The sequence below is a fragment of the Gekko japonicus genome, unplaced genomic scaffold (assembly GCF_001447785.1).
Source record: "Gekko japonicus isolate JY-2015 unplaced genomic scaffold, Gekko_japonicus_V1.1 scaffold236, whole genome shotgun sequence".
NCBI lineage: Eukaryota > Metazoa > Chordata > Lepidosauria > Squamata > Gekkonidae > Gekko > Gekko japonicus.
The window spans coordinates 256,075-270,132 of NW_015171508.1; positions in this window are offsets into that span (position 1 = coordinate 256,075).

Consider the following 14,058-nt stretch of genomic DNA (forward strand, 5'->3'; position numbering starts at 1 on the left):
ATATGGTTTCCCCCGCCGACGATCTGGGCCACGCCCCCAACGTGCTCTACGTCATTTCCCCCCCCCGACGATCTGGGCCATGCCCCCAATGTGCTCTACGTCGTCTGTCACTTCCTGTGACGTTCTGGAGGCATGTGCGAGCAAAGCGCGCGCACGCGCATGTCCCGCAGCAGCTCCCGGACCGAGGCAACGCTCCCCTGCCGGGGAGTCAGAACGACTTGGCAACCCTACTCTATGGGGTTGCAAGAAGTCAGCTTCTACTTGATGGTACATTCCACCACCACCATCTAATTCAATTGAGTAACACATTCTGCTAAGAAGCGAGTGCAGGACAAGTTATCGTAGAACAACTGGATACAACACACAACAGGTGAAGAAGTCTGTTTATCTTTATATTAGCTGGGAGTAATAGCTCAGGCAGGAATCTGACATATGACAATAGGGATCTTTCAATTACACGAGAATGTCTGTATTTCCATCTGCCAAATATTGGATGGCTGGGCTAGCTCTGTGGTATATTGGTACCATTGCTTTAAGGACAACTCTCAGAGGCTCTCTAGAAAGGTCTTGTGACTTTGTATGAGGCTCAGATCTTGTGATCATAACTGAAGGAGAACTTAGAGTTACTGAGGCCTACCTGTGGCCTGTTCTGTTCATTAGCTGTTATGTGTTCCAATAAACACTGTGGCCCTTGTCAGTATTTGGAGACCTCCAAAGAATACCAGAGTCACTATGCAGAGGCGGGCAATGGCACACCATGTCTGAATGTCTCTTGCCTTGAAAAACCCCACAGGGTTGCCATAAATTGGCTATGATTTGATGGCCAAAAAAAGCTGTTTTGTGTCCCCACTGGTGAGAAAACCACAGTATAAAATCTATATAAATAAACAAGGAGAATAGCTCCATCTAATCAAACTAACTGACCCTTCAACAAAGAAACCCGTCTCTGTGTCATGCCCAGATCCATGCAGCTATGCCCTTTGTTGGGCCACATGCTTCTGACTTTCTCTACTTTCCAATTAAATTGGCATGTTAGCTGCTGTTTTGGAATCCTGTCACTCTCCAAACACAACAGGTAGATGAGATTCCCAAATGACCACATGTATGTGTTGTAGCCCGCCACTGGGTGCCCAGGGCATGAAGGAGTATCTCAAAAGTCAAGACGAAGGTAGACTGACCATTGAACATGGGATTTATTTCTGGGGGAAAAAACATACATGAGATTGGGTGAGCAAGATATGCTTCTCCCAGTACCCTGAAATGTAATAAAATAAAATCCAGGCAAGGGCGAATGGAAGAGGTATCATTATGAGCAGAATGAAAGTCCATCCTTCTCTCCCCTTCACCTTGCCTTTATCTTTAAATGTTCATATTTAAAAGAGGCAGCAGGTATCACGTTTCAAATATTCTGTTACTGTCTTTGTGCAGTGTGAGTGTGTGTTGAGAAATTGGAGGATTAGGGGAGAGAGTGGCATAGTCTCTGTCTGTACGTGTGTGTGTGTGTGTGTGAGAGAGAGAGAGAGAGAGAGAGAGAGAGAGAGAGAGAGAGAGAGACTAATTTCCTAGTTTAAAAGGTGACAATTTGTCTATGCAGCCAAATGGTCCTGTCAAGGCATCAAGAAATTTGGGGACTTGAATTCAGAGCGGATGCTTTCGGAAAAACACAGGCTGCTTTAAGATCCTTCGAGTAGCCTCCGAGCGCCAGAAACTGATGTTTTGTAATTTCGCCTTCTCATCTGCTCCGGTTTATCATTGTGGTAAATAGGGATAATGACAGGGAGTCAGTCATTTCCACTTAGATGCCAGTTTTTAAGTAATAATAAGCTCACAGCAGGTTTGATTTGGTCTGCACTGAGAGTACCTGGGGTTATTTTCCCTTTGCTTTCTTATGGTTAAATTATCTCAACCCACCAGGGCCAGGCAGCTTTCCTCGCTGCAAAAACAGTGGCAACCAATAGTCAGTGCTCAGTGGTACACTTCAGAGCTCTTTTCTCCTTTTGTTGCTTTGTTTCTGTAGGATTTTTTGGCAGGAGGGGGGGGGAGCAATCTCGACGCCACCCATTTTGCAGGGAACCTGGCTCACACGGATATCTGTATCTATAGATCTAAAGGGCAAGCTAATAACGACCACTCTCCTATTGGCCCCCCGCACACTCTCGCCATCCTCATCCTCACCCTGAGCATTTCTCGTCTGTATTGTGGTCCCTAATGGGAAAATTTAAAACCAGTGTTTATGATAATGCCCTTGTTCCCATGGACACCACAGTGCTGCCGAACCAAGATTAATGGAGGACCATTGAGACTGGTCCTAAAAGATTGCCCCTCTTGGGTATTCTGGTCTGTCATGCAGCCTCCATTAGCCACACAGTGGAGGGGTTCCCTTTGTCGAGCCAGTATCCCTGGGACCAAAACCGAGCCACCGCAAGATGGTATTTCCATTGCACATCAACAGATCATTTCACCACTGCTTAAGGCATCGTAAATTGGACTTATAGCTCAGCTGCTGGCATAAATAAGTCCCTTTGATAGTTAGTGGAAGACGTTATGACACTCCAGGGTACAGGAGGGGACATTGGCACTGTCATTTTTTTTCTCCAGCCCTGGCATCCTGGTGCCTCTGATCTTTCTGAAGATTCAGGGCACGTGCTCTTCATTACGGTTTGGGCACCAGGGACTTGGTTTTTTTTTGCAAGATTAATGAGCGCCACGGAAATTCTCCAGCGCATCTCGATAATTAAGTCTTTGTTTATCAAAAAACAAGTTATATTAGGAGCAGAAAATTCGCAGTAATTATTCATAATTCTAACAATTCAAGTATAGCTACCTCATTTGCCTGGGTAATTCTGCTTTTTAATTTCTTGCATACATTTGCATATTAATTTTGCCCGTCGGCTGCAGCAGACTTTGACAGTTTGTTACTATGTGATGGTTTTCGCAGGGGTGCGACTCAGTTGGGTGGCATTTCGACTGGGTGCAATGATAAATTATGAATTTTCTAATTTGCTGCATAATGAACTAACCCCTTCCAGCCCAATTAAAAAACAAAAAGAAAAGCCAGAAGCAAAGGCAGTGTGTGTGTATGTGTGTGTGTATTTTCCCAGGTATTTAATATTTTTCCATGTTACTGTCTATTGCAGCCTTTTCCCCAACTTTAAAAAGCAGATGACTGCATTTTCAGCCTTTCCAAATGAATGTTCTTTACCATACATTAAATGCAATTCATGATTCATGTATCCCTAGACTAGATTCATGCTTTAAATTGGCCACTTCTCAACCCACAGGGCAATCAGGGATGATAGCAAAAAAGGCTGGGCTCTGTCATTGATGCCCAATCAGTGTGTGTGTGTGTGTCTGTCTGTCTGTCTGTCTTGGTATCAGGGAAAGGTATTTCCAAAGGAGCTCAATAAAAAAATTGTGTTTGTATTCTCTCCTTCCACAAGAGACAATACGAGTGTAAATTACCTGCTAAACTACAACATGGGCTTCCTTCTCATGCAAAATGAGTTGAGGAAAGAAAGAAAGAAATATTTATTACCTCTGTGTAGTTAATGACAAAGGAAAAGAATCTTTAGGGACTTAATTTGCGGATGGGGTGGGGCTTCATTCGATATTTTAAAGTGTTTTTGGTAATGTTTGGTAATTTGATGCTCTTAATGCAGCACTTAGGAAAAGAAGAAAGGAAGCCAAATTGCAGGGTGAAATTTGTGAGATTTCATTATGCAACTGCACATGTGCTGAACACTTTAGGAAGACTGCAGGCCCGCTGCCACCCTGACTTTCAAACAATCCGAAATAACCCATCCAATCTGTGTTGCATGATGCAAATACTGTAATTAGGCAATTATGCCTCATTTTTAATATAAACTGATTCCTGTGCATTTTACCGCTCTTTGTAGATGCTATATTTTTTACTCCAACTCATCTGTTGATGCCTTTTGATTTCACTGAGGATTGTAACAGAACCACACAGCCATCTATCACAGAGGATTTGATACTAATATGCCACAACTGAACACCAGCGAGCATACAATATTGATGTAAAGTGGCCACCACTATGTTATTTAGTAGTGCATTCAGTGTTTTAGAACAGCTCAAAAATACCAGGCAGGTCTGGGAAAACACAGCCCAGGGTACATCACTGAAATGGACACAGGAATTCAGACACAGTGGTAAACCACGGCTTATGAACTGTGGCTTTATCAAATCCCAGTTAGTTACAATGGCCCCTTTCACACTACCATTTTAAACCGGTAGTTATCCATTGCTGGCCCAATTCCCTGTAAAGCGACATGGAGACTAAGGTTTCAGATAGCATTTTTAAATCAGTTTAGGAGCCACTTTCCCTTCCCACCCTTTTTTGCAATGTGTTCTAGTTTGTTTGTTTGTTTTGAAAAAGTTCTAACTTTTGCATGATAGCACTAGACCAATATAGGCCCCGTTCACATGCCGAATTTCCCACTGGAGAGCCACGAATGCTGGGCGGATTTTCAGGGCGCCATCACACCGCAACATCTGGCAAGTGTAGTGCACCCATGGCTAACCCATGGCGTGCCACCGAAGCTGCGCAGTTAAAAAGTATCTCAACAAACGCACTAGCAAATGGTTTGCCACAGGCTGCCGATGGAATCGTTCCGTGTGATCGCGCCGGCTCGCGGCTTTCCCTCGGCTGTCCTCCTTGACGCGCACGCGCTGATGGACGAAACCGCGGCATGCCACCGTCATGTCTGATCGCGTTCTGGCGGGTCTATTTTCGCCAGCACAAAGGGCCACACCTCCCCCCCGCGTTATCTGGCCTATGTGACTGGGGTCATAGCAATTCAATGACTGCTGCAAACATCTGACTGCTGTTAATATAGCATTGAATTGCTATTATTGGCCTAGGGCTACAACGCAAAAGTTACAACCACCCCCCACCCAACAAAATAAAGCACGCTGTGAAAAAGGGCGGGGAGAAAGGTGGCACTTTTAGAAGCACCACATACATTTCAAACATCACACCACAGAGATTTTGAAGAGAAAAGAACACCTGAAAACAGAAGAAAGGAGCTTTCACACCCCCCCCCCCAATGTAGGGTTGCCAGGTCTGGGTTGGAAAATACCTAGACACTTTGGGGGTGGATCCGGGAGAGGGCAGGGTTTGGGGAGGGGCCTCAGCATGGTACAATGGAGTCCACCCTCCAAAGCAGCCATTTTCTCCAGGGGAGCGGATCTCTGTCATCTGGAGATCAATAGTAAAAGCGGGAGATCTCCAGGCCCCACTTGGAGGCTGGGAACCCCACCCCAATGGCTTAGGCCTGCACTGTGTATGGAATGCAAGCGGCTTTGTTTGGAAAGGTAAATAAAATCCATTAGCAGCCGGGAACCAAAATGGTTGTGTCTGAAATGTCACCAAAAAAATCTGTTACAAACTGGCAGCTAAAATGGATTACAAAGGCTGTTTGAAAGGGCCTAGAGTCTCAATGGTCTCACTCTAATAAATTTAGGATTGTTGGATGTCTCCAAATGATTATTTCAATCTAGGGCAGGGATCCACAACCTTTTTAAATTAAAGAACCAAACTATGGCCAAATTTGGAGCAAGAGAGCAGCAAAGACCCTGTACAAGAAAGTCCAGTTATGTCACTGATAATTTATACAGTTTAACATTACTGATAACTGTCATGTTGATGAATTATTCATAAAGTTTCTGCAGACCAAACACTGGTTTTTGCAAGTGTTTTATTAGGATGTTGCAGACACACATTTTCAAGATTTTTGTAAGCTGCTTTGAATCCTCATTGTGGAAAAAACAGAGGTGTAGATGAAGTAAATAAATAATAAATAGAGCTCAAGATGGGGGGCAGATAAAAGGTAGGTTGGTTTGTAGATGGAAAGCAGCGAAGGAAACAAGGAAAGGTGAAGATATGGGAGCCACCAGGGAGAGGGACAGAGGAAATAGTGTGGGGAGGAAGGATACAGGGGAAAGTCAGGTGCCCAATATGACTGGGCATAGATTTATTAGGGTAGAGGCTGCCAGGAGGAGAGCTGAAAACGGGGGCAGATATAGGTGCGCTCTTGCGTGCGCGTGCTTTAGTTACCACTGCCCTAATAACATCCTAGTTAGACTCTGGAAGACAGTGAGCAGTGCATTTGAAATACATTTTGCTATTCCTCATGACTTCAGAGCCAGTTTGAGGTCCACCTATATGTATTTTTTTTCTTTTCTCTGCTTCTACAGTGACCCCTGGCATTAAACTGCTATCTTTCAGTCTTAGAAGCATCTAGGGCTAGTCTCTGTTGTTTCAACTATATGGAAGGAGCCCAGCAGAAACAGTGGTTGCGGTCACACACTTTGCAACTGGAGTTTTACTGTGTGAACTTGCAAAATCCATTTGGAAAGTGCATTGAAAGTGGATTATTTAGTGTGTGTGACCGCAGCCAGTATCTGCATGGTGGCTTCTCCATCGTGTGAAAATAACCTTTGGTGTAGCCACACAGCTGTGTGTTCTCCAAGCAAATGCACAAAAATACAACCAGACAATGCTAATGCTTGCTGCTGAGATTTCAAGAGGAATTGCCTACACATTTTCAAGCATATTGTTGCTAGCAATAAGGACTAGAAACTTGATTTGGGAACCCTTCCGCATTCTGTACTTTTTCTGCATTCCAGCTGTATACACACAGAAGGACATACACAACCTAGGCAGTAGTTCACTAAGGTATTTATTTACTTATTTAGCTAATGTATTTAGGTTATCTTCCTTTCTCATTAAGACTCACAGTAGATAACACAGTACAGAAAGTACAGTCGATAACACAGTACAGAACAGTTTAAAAGTTGTAAAAAATGCAGTATAGGACATGGAATGAACAATGCAATAAGACGAGGACTATGCATACACACACACACACACACTTAGATTTTATATGCCACTCTCTGAATCCCAAAGGCCCTCAAGCAATTTGCAATAAATACTAGAATATGAAATATCAAATCAACATGTACTACGCTTTTTAGAATTTTAACAGAAAATTCAACAGCCCATCAGTTAAAACTCAGATAATCATCACCAACAAAACAACCATGCCAGCCAGTCTCAATGATAAATATAGATAAAACCAATTAGCTCCAAATGCCTTGTGAAAAGTAGATGAAGTATTTTTTTTTTTTAAGTTTAGGGTTTTTTTTGGTGTGACATTACTTTAGAACTTTCTCATGTTTACAGAATGCCTGAAAAGTACCGACATGGAAGGGAGGAAGTCTATGTGCAAAGGGTGTGGCAGCTTCCCTCACCTCACCTCATTATTAGTGGGTTCAGGGGGAGGCAACAGAAACGTCCTCCTGTGGCTGCGCAGAATTCTGCCCATCTCCTAGAATAAAGGTTTATTCTTGCTTACCTGAGTAAAAGTCCATTTGCAAGCAGGAGACTGATTTTGAGCAATGCGAGGAGGAGGAGGAGAAGAATCGCCTTTCCCATCCTCTCCCCACAACAGGCGCCTTGTGAGGTAAATGGGGCTGAGAGAGTTCTGAGAGAACTGGGCCCAATGTCACCCAGCAGGCTTCATGTGGAGGAGTGGGGAATCAGACTCCATTAGGAGCTGCTTGTGATTACAATGCCACATGTAAAATGGAGGAAGGCAGCAACTGTGAGAGAATTTTCCTTTTCTAGCTGAAATGGGGGGGAGATAGCTTTATGACACCTGGTACTGACAAGGCTAGAGTCAGGCAATGGCAAACCACCTCTGAATGTCTCTTGCCTTGAAAACCCTACAGGGGCCACCGTATGTCAGCTGCAACTTTCTACCGCCACTGGCAAGGCTTGTGGCTGTGTGGAGAGACCAGAACTTTGGTCGAATCTGCATTTGCATTTTTAAATTAGTTTCATGCTGCTGTGACGCCGTCTTTCTCTATGCTTGTTGGAATGTTGGAGAAGATATAGCCCGACATAGCCGGGGCCAAGGAGAGTGGATTCGCGCGTCGAAAAGCAGCCACCGCCGGAAGCACCACAAAGAAACGTCCCACTGGACTGAAGGACCGAGAGACATCTGAAGCCGAAGATGCCGGAGGCCGGAAGAAAGAACCTTCACCACCTGGGTGCTGGTAGGCTGACCCAGCCCCTCTGAGAATGTGGCCGTAGTTAGGGACTGTAACATGTGACTAGCACTATTAAAATTGTAAACCGCCCAGAGACCCCCATGGGGGGGGGGTTAGGGCTGTATATAAATCGAATAAATAAATAAATAAGATTCTTTTAAAGCTGTGCAGAGGTGCAATGACAGTGGAGCCACCACGAAAGGGCGATAAACATATGTGAATGTGCAAAAGTATGCTAGCACTCTTGAGGTGTGAAAACAACACCAAATGTAGACAGCTTTTTGGAAGACGGAGTCAAAAGGCTGGGACACCGGTGGGAAAGACAAATGCAGATTCAGCCTTAGATTAGGACCTGGAAGACCTGAGTTCAAATCCCCATTCAGCCATGATGCTCACGGGGCGATTTTGGGCCACTTTCTCTCTCTCTCTCTGTCCCCCTCAGTCTTTCCTTGCAGGGTAAAACAAAGGCATTTACTGAAGGTAAAAGTAAGGGGATACTGTGGATAAAAATAACTGGGTTTAGAAGGAGAAGAGTTGGTTTTCCTCTACCCTAAGGAGTCTCAAAGTGGCTTACAATCGCCTTCCCTTCCTCTCCCCACAACAGGCACCTTGTGAGGTAGGTGGGACTGAAAGAGTTCTGAGAGAACTGTGACTGGCCCAAGGTCACCCAGCTGGCTTCATGTGGAGGAGTGGGGAATCAAACCCAGTTCTCCAGATTAGAGTCTGCTGCTCTTGACCACTATACAACTCTGGCTCTCTGGGTATTGTGTCCTGAGCTCCTTGAAGATGGAATGGGATATTTATTTAACCAATTCAATTCAATTTGGGGGGGCTGCCCTTCTCTGCAAGCAGGGCTCAGGGTGGCTTACAATGAAGATGTATACAATAAATAAGTTAAAACCAACAATAAAATACATAGGACACATATCTCCCTATATTATAAAGGCCATTTGGTGGTAGCACTTCTCTAGAAGGTCCCACACACTCCAGAATTGGTTGGCGCCCTGGTGTGTCACTCAATGGCTCCCTTGGCAGAGCACAGGGCTACCACAAGGGCAAGCAGTGCTGCAGCAGAATCTGGTGGATCAAGAGCAGGCTCAGGGTAGCATATAATGGAGCTAGATCAGAATTTGATAGCTTGCGCAGAAACAATTTTAGCAAATGGACAACCAGGGCAGCTGCTCCAGGCCTCCTGCTTGGGGCGGGGGTCCCTGTTGCCCATGGTCTGCCTCCCCAACAGAGGAGGGGAAGAAGAAGGCTCCTGCCTCCACCACCACTCACACCCACCTTGTGTGGGGCTTGGCTTGGCATACCCACCCATCCAGAGTTTAGACAGCCAGCAGCAGCTTCACACAGGACAATGGCCAGACCTTACTTGGTACCAATGGGCGGGTGACCCTAGTGGGTGGCCCCATCCTGGGCTTTTGTTCTGGGCACCCAGAATCCCTAGGACTGATCCTAACCTTGTGAATACCAGATTCCCTGGTGTTTCTCTACCTCCCTGCCCTACTAATTTTCTTACAGAACGTGATCTTATTGATTGGCCAGTAAAAGCCTGGCTACTTAGGAACCCTAGATTTGTGGCTGTTGGTGATGTGGAGACTCCACAGGCAATCCATGTAGAAAGCTGTTATGTGTATGGCTGCCAGCTTTTAATTGGCATAACTGGGTTTCTCCCTTTCTGGATGATTGCCCAGTGAGGGTTTTCTTTATGCATACAGTAGAGGAATAGCGAAAAGGCTAGTTTTTAAACTACTTTTTGACTACTTCATATTTCCCAAAAACCAAACAAAAAATTTTCTGCGTTGTGCCTTTAAGACTTTTACAGCATTAAGCTTGCAGACAATTAAAACTTTTTCTTTTGGAAAAGTGTTTCTGTTTCTAAAAAGCAGCTTCTCTAAACACTGCCCCCCTTTTCTTCCCAGTGGGGACCTAAATTGGCTTATAACATCATTCTCTCCTATGTTCACAACTCTGTGCGGTAGGTCAGGCTGTCCTGAAGCCACCCAACTTAGAGAGCTCTCTCAAGAACTACCCTTGAGAACAGCCCTGAAAGAACTTATGACTGACCCAAGGTCGCACCTGCAGCTGCATATGGAGGAGTAGGGAATCAAACCCAGTTCTCCCAGATTAGAGCCCATGCTCTTAACTACTACACCAAACCGGCTCTCAGAATGCTCTTAGGGAATGTCAGAAGAAAGATATGTGCAGAACTTTCACCTTTCAGGGGCATTTTTTCTTAAACCTACACAAAATAACCATAGAATTTTCCCTCCCATGGTCGTGGCCCTGCCCCCAGCGTGCCCGGCGTCCTAACGTCACTTCATGGTGACGCGCACGTTGGGGTGGGCTTCCCACTGGGGCCCGATCTGCCGGTGGCATGGAATGGACCTCTGGGGCGGGGGTTTCCCCGCCCCCCGGGGGGACTTGGCAAGCCTATAGCATTACAATATTTGAAAATGTAAATATGAAGGAAAAGGTGCCATTGAATCACAACTGGCTCATGGAGACCCCTGCCCTGGGGTGTTCCAGGCATGAGATGCGCCAAAGTGGTTTGGCATTGCCTTCCTCCACAGTCTTCCTTGGCCATCCCATCCAGTACTGATAGTGGCCAACCCTACTTAGCTCCCAAGCCCTGACAAACTTGGGCCAAACTGAGCTACTTGGAGTGCTGCTGTAAATATACATGTATAAGTACAAGAATCTTGGTCTGCTTTGTACTTGAAGCTGATAGAACAAAAGTAAGGATTGGAAAGGTGAACTTGGTGTCTTTGAGAAGCACCAGCTGGCTTGATTGCCAGTTCAGAGACAATGAACTAAGCAAGCATGGTCTGTGTGTTGGGTGTGTGTGTGTGATAGGTGTACTTTATTGGAGCCATCTTGGATTGCACGTACCATAATATGGCCTACTTAATGACATTTCTGACATTTCTTTTAGGACTCGACTCATGAGACATATGAGATTTGATCATGGGTGTGCAAATGAATTGTGGTCCAAGTTTGCACTGGGACTAAAGAAATCATGCTTAGACCCCAGTTAAATGATAGGAGAGATGGTTTTGACAATGGTAGTTGCAGTCCAAGCCATGTGGCCCGCGTGCTGCGGGGACAACTTACTCAGATCCAGCCATTTCTGGCAAAAACACCCATAGGCTTACCGGTTGCCCCCTCCAGCACCACCACCAGCCAGCTCTGAACTGAGTAGCCCCTGTGACCCCGCAACCTGGACACTCTACCCATGCTCCTGGTCACCAGCGACCCTCCAGGAACTTACCCAAGAAGTTAAAGAGCCGATCCACCCCTAAGAACTAGGCCCAAGGACTCCTCCTGCAAAACAAGACACAAACCAAACCCTTTGCAAGAAAGCATATGAAGCTCTAAAACTGTGTAAATCCACCTCGGTGTCCTTCACCCAGGATCAGATTCTTTATGATGTATTAGTGGATGGAAAGAACAAGACAGTAAACCAGACATGGACGGTCCCATTCCGCTGTTTTTATGGAAGATATAAACTGATCCCTCGGTATATGAGCACCATGGGGGTTTTCTTTCCTTCGTAGCAGCATATTCTCCAGGAGCTGATTCGGGGGAAAGCTATATAACCGGAGAGCTATGTATTCCTTTTAGGGCTGGATGGAAATAGGGGCTCTTGGGGTCTAGACAGAACCACATGGACTAACTTTAGCTGCCTATTGTTTTCGGCTGCCACCCAATTTGTGTAAAAAGTTTTTGGGAAGCCTATTGTTCCTGGGTCTTCAGTGCGGTATTTTGGAGCAACCTTGTAATTTACCACCCTGTCTTTATCAACCCACGGGGCTTTATTGTTCTTTTGGAAGAGCAAAACGACGGTGACTTCTTGTTTTCTCGAAGCTAAAAAAGGAGCAGTAATGTGAACTAGCAAATTCCAAGAGAAATCAACGGGATGAGAGAGAGACAGAGAGAGGGAGAAAAAACTGCTACCAGGGGACGTGGTATGTGTTAAGAAACCAAAATCTTTCTGGCCAAAGTGCCCCCCCAGGGAGGGGATAGACGAATAAAATAAAGTTCCAATAATTTATGCAGCTCGTACAGATGAAACACTCTGGATGTGTGCACAGGAAGATGACATCTGAACAACAACTCAAATTGAGAACTGTTTTAATCATTTGGCTGATAATTCTAAAATAAACAGGGGAAATCATTGCTGTGCTAACATCCCTTATGACGTAGCGCCCCAGAAATTCAGTTTCTTGGCCCAATAAGGTGAATAAATATCCCTCGAGGAAGTGCAGTTGGGTGGGATGGAGAAAGACTAGGGGTGGGGAGGATTTAAATGTGTCCATCATGAAGGGTGCCACTAGGAGGCAGTATTTTCCAGTGATTAAAAATGGAGCAAGGAAAGAACCACCTATTGCCTGAAGCTGGAGACAGACCATCATTTTCTTCAGAAAGCTGAATAATGTGGTTAGAATGAACTGGGGAAAGTGTTTGTGATGTGTGTCCTCATTCTGCTTTTGCTTCTGATAAACAAGTTTTGCAGGTTTTTGTACTCCTTAGAAATACCTGCCAAACCTGTTTGTTAAACACAACGGTAGAGGAGAGATGTGACTGCATCGTGGGAAGCAATGCCTCTCCAATACCGCTTTAATTTCTCTTACGCTGCTATCTGTTTCCAGCCTCTGGGATCATTCCCCTAATTTCCGCTGCTCCTTTTATGATGGGACTGGATCACTTTGTGCACATCCGGACAATGCTGTTCTTTGGAGCTGCTGGCGGGCTGGGGTGAGGGACAGCAATGGAACATGGTCCATTTCCTCCATGGGTTTCAATGGCACTTCAGAATTAAGCCTGTGCTTAAGTCTTCCATGTGCCTAATTCTTCCAAAGAGAGCAGGGACACAGTCCAGCCAAATCAATAGCACTGAAATTCACCTGGATCGTGTCTCTGGTGTCTTTGCATAGAAAATAAATTTCTTTCTCCCTAACTCTTTTCAGCTGGTATGGCGTGGGGATAGGGATGCCAGCCTCCAGGTGGGACTAGGGGATTCCCTGGAATCACATCTCATCTCTAGACTACAGAGATCAGCTCCCCTGGAGAAAATGGAGGGTTTGGAGGGTGGACTCTGACATTGTACCCTACTGAGGTCCCTGTTTCCAGGCTCCACTCCCAAATCTCTAGGAGTTTTCCAACCTGGAGCTAGAAACCCTACCCCACACACACACCGGTGGTGGGAGGGCTGGGCAACCCTACATCTGGAAGAGGAAGACGACCATACTTCCTGTCCCAGAAGGTGTGCAGACAGTTAAGGCATGTACAAGGTACACACTTAGCTACATGGAAGTTCCAGTTCCAGTTTGATAGTGCAGGGCATTTATTGGCCATGCTTTTTAAAGAAATCAACCCTGACTGTTCCCTGGAAGGCCAGATACTGAAGTTGAAGCTCAAATACTTTGTCCACCAAATGAGAAGGGAGCACTCACTGGAGAAGACCCTGATGCTGGGAAAGACTGAAGGTCAAAGAAGAAGGGGACGGCAAAGGATGAGATGGTTGGACAGTGTCATAGATGCAACGAACATGAAATTAAGCAAACTCCAGAACACGACGGAAAACAGGAGGGCCTGGCGTGATGTGGTCCATGGGGTCGCAAAGAGCCGGACTCGACTGTGCAACTGAACAACAGAAAACTTTGTCTTTATTCTTTATTCTTTCTGTTTTTTGTTGTTGTTTTGCATTTACCCTCCCTGTTTTATTTCTACTTTTCTATTTCCTTGTTGAATTTCTTTTTGTCTCTATTATGTCGCTTCAGCCGCCTCAATGTAGCTCTGATCTGAACGTTTCTCCCTCCTCCCAGTTAACTTCCACTCCAGGGAGAGTAGGGATGAAGGAGTGGTTAGAAAACTCTTGAGACTTGTTAGAGCTCTTGAGGCTTTGGGGTGTTTGTTTTTAAAGTTTTAAGATGTTTGATGGTTTATTTATCTATTTTTTTGGTGGGGAGTTATGCTTTT